The sequence below is a fragment of the Oryzias melastigma genome, unplaced genomic scaffold, assembly GCF_002922805.2.
Source record: "Oryzias melastigma strain HK-1 unplaced genomic scaffold, ASM292280v2 sc00339, whole genome shotgun sequence".
NCBI classification, from domain to species: Eukaryota; Metazoa; Chordata; class Actinopteri; order Beloniformes; family Adrianichthyidae; genus Oryzias; species Oryzias melastigma.
Window position 1 is genome coordinate 89,418 of NW_023416937.1, and position 3,596 is coordinate 93,013.

The following is a 3,596-nucleotide window of genomic DNA, read 5'->3' on the forward strand; positions in this document are numbered from 1 at the left end:
TGTTTCTTTATGAAGCTCAGTGATGTTGGTGGAGAGATAGTTAAGATTTATATGATAGAGTTAAGATGAACAAATCTGGTAAGAACATGGATGTAAGAACATAGAAAGACTCAGTAAGAAGCAATAAAGTTAAAGAAAATCATAGAGATCAATAATTTTACTCTTCCTCTCTGAGGATGTGAGGAGTCTCTGGAATGAACAGAAAAGTTCAGGAGAACAGCAGCTGTAGAGAAGAACCAGCAGAAACATCAAGTCATTCTTAAGAATAGAAGAGAGTTTTCCACTGAATAAAAACACTTCAAAACACTTTGACCTTAAATCACAGTAGAGAAGCTTTATGTAACTTTACACCTTTTACCAAAATTATTTTATATCAAAGTTTGATCTGTATGATCATTTTTACTCTAAATAATTCTGGTTTCTGACACTGAAGTTTGAATCTCTGAACTGAAACAGCTTAAAACTGTTTAAACAAGTTTGATACACATGGATCTATTATGTTATCTGCTATGACAGTTTTATTTGAAACAGCTTTTATGGCTTTTGATAAATGGTAAATAGCACTTTTGTTTTCCATGGTTTTCAACTTAACCTTTTGGGATCAGAACTACATTTTGAAGTCCCCCTCCAATGAAAATCATGTTTTTTGAGTTTTTAACATGTATTTTTTGGCATTTTTCTTCTGAAAGAGAACAAAAAAGAAATCCTTCATGTTTACATTTCCGAGTATTTCTCCTTTTAAATTACTGTCACTCAAACTGTCCGAGAAAAACTCTGTTTGAATTTTTGAGCTGTGCTTACGTCACGACAGCCCAGCTATAGCGTAGAGGCCGGAGAAGAGAAGATAACATCCCACTTCTGTGCTCTAAAGGATTGTAATTCAGTAGGTGTGTTTCCATTAACTCTAAAATTTTGCAAATTGGAATTTTGATAATAAATTCTCCAAATGGTAACACCACATTTTCAAAAAACACAACTGCGGTGAAGTTAGTTTTCAGTTGGATATTCGACAGACATTCGCTATGTTCATATTTAGGGACCTTCAACAAATGAGTGAAGGTTTCTTCAATAGCTCTTACACTAAAAAAAATGGACTAAAATTAGTAAAAGCATCAAAAGCTAATGTAATCTGCTGTTATACATAGTCCCTAATCTGTTCTACTATTCTAAATTGATTTGGACCAATTTGGTCAAATAACATAAAAGCTATTGACAAAAAACTTGAAAATTTATACTACAAAAGTGACTAAAATTAGAATAAAGCATCAAAAGCTAATGTAAACTGCTGATATAGATAGTTCCCAATGTGTTTCTCTATTCTAAAGTGATTTGGACCAATTTGGTCAAAAAATCTGAAGGCTATTGAAAAAAAACTTGAAAATTTACACCAAAAATTGACTAAAATTAGAATAAAGCATCACAAGCTAATGTAAACTGCTGTTATAGATAATTCTTATTCAATTTTATTATTTTAAAGGGTTTTGGTTTGATTTGGTCCAACACTTTAAGAGCTTTCCATTGGATGTTCATTGTGCGTTGATGGACCAAGTAAGTTTCTGTTTCTGTTCCTGTTACTATTCTGTTTAGTTATTAAAGTGCAGCTAAATGACCGCTAATTAGATGTTAAAGAGCACAGAGCTCACGTGAATGCGCACGAGTTCGGTAAGTATTTTTCATGTAATTTAAGTTACAAATTGAGTCTGTGTTTATTTACAAGTGTAGCTTCATCTGCTAGAATGTACACCTCTGATCTCAGACAGCCTTGACTTGTTTTGTAACACTAGTTTTTATCCTAAAGGGGTAAAAAGAAGGTGGATGATCCCAACAGACTTATTGTGGGTCTTTTGGGAGTTTATTGTCATATTTTTGTATTTTTCTGTGTTAAAAAAAAGGAAAAAATGGCTGTTTGACTATTTTAGGATAAAAACCTGATTTATGAAAGTGGCTTAAATATAGAAGCATTAAACAATACACAATTATTAATTAAATATTTGTTCTTTCTGCTGCAAATTATTGGGAGGCCCAGATTCTGGCTGGATCAGCAGCGACCTGACAGAATCTGTGTCTCCTCTTGTTTTATGTTCAATATGTGGTTAAAAAACAATAAACATGACAGTAAACTCACAAAAGCCCCAGAATAAAGTCTGTCGTAATCATCAACCTTCTTTTTACACTTTTTGTGACAAATTTTGAGAGTTGAAACCGGACAGCACTCCCTGACTGATAGTGGTGTCAATCACAAACAGCTTAAAAAACATTAAACCTCAACACACGTTGAAAGAGGAAGAACCGCTGATGTCCAGAAAAGTCAATCCTGGACAGGAAGTCCACACAGATGCTGAAACTCTGACCAGAGGTGGTAAATGAGCATCAATGCTGAAGATTTTTACAACCCACTACTATACTCACTCTACACGTCTGACTGCAGTCCCAGCCACCCCTAGAACCTCATCATCAAGTTCGCAGATGACACCACGGAGGTGGGGCTGATCACCGGGGGAAATGAGACGGCCTACAGGGAAGAAGTCTGGAAACTTGGAGAGTGGAGTGCTTCAAGCAACCTGGCACTGAATGCCTCCAAAACTAAGGAAATCATCCTGGACTTCTGTCGTAACAGAGGCACCCACACTCTGCTGGAGTTAAACGGCGAACAGGTGGAGCAGGTGGAGTCCTTCAAATTCCTTGGTGTCCACATTTCAGCAAATCTCTCCTGGGAAACCAACACCCAAGCTCTAGTGAAAAAGGCCCAGCAGTGGCTGCACTTCCTAAGGGTGCTAAGGAAGCAGCGAATCCACCAAAAGCTGCTGGTGACCTTTTATCGCTCCACCATAGAGAGCCTGCTGACTTACACTGTGTCAGTTTGGCACTCCAGCTGCATGATGGCTGACAGTAAGAGACTGCAGAAGGTGATAAACACAGCCCAGAAGGTTATCTCTCTCCCCACGATGGCCTCTCTCAGAGCCAGGAACATCAAGAAGGACCACACCCACCCCGGTCATCACCTCTTCAAGCTGCTTCCTTCTGGCAGACGGTACAGGGCGGTACCGGCCAGGACAAATAGACTGAGAGACAGCTTCTTCCCAAAAGCTGTGGCTGCACTAAATGCTAACTTCCAACCATAACCTTTGATACTTTGCACATTCATATGCGACTTTGCACACCTGCCCGCTCTGGTCACTTTATTCCCCACTTCATTTCTTGCACATAGTTGACCCTTTTTTTATTGAAATCTTTTTTATATTTTATATATTTATTACTGTTGTATAAATATGTCCACATTGAAAAGTGAGTTGTACCTAAATTTTTTTGTAACTGCAATGACAATAAAGGCATTCAATTCAATTCAATTCAATCAAAGAGCTCTAATGTGGAGAATTCAACATTCACCTGTGCTCACACAAAAACAGCAACTACTAAAAGATTGAAATGACTATTACACTGAGTTTTATCTTTGTGTCTTTTTTAGTTCATGGTGGTGGTTTATTAGTTCTGTCAGTCAGAGTGAAAATACTGGATAAATAAAAATATCTTCATATTGGATATATGAACAGGTGTTTTCTTTTGTTCATACTGTAGAAGATGCTTGTTTGTTGATT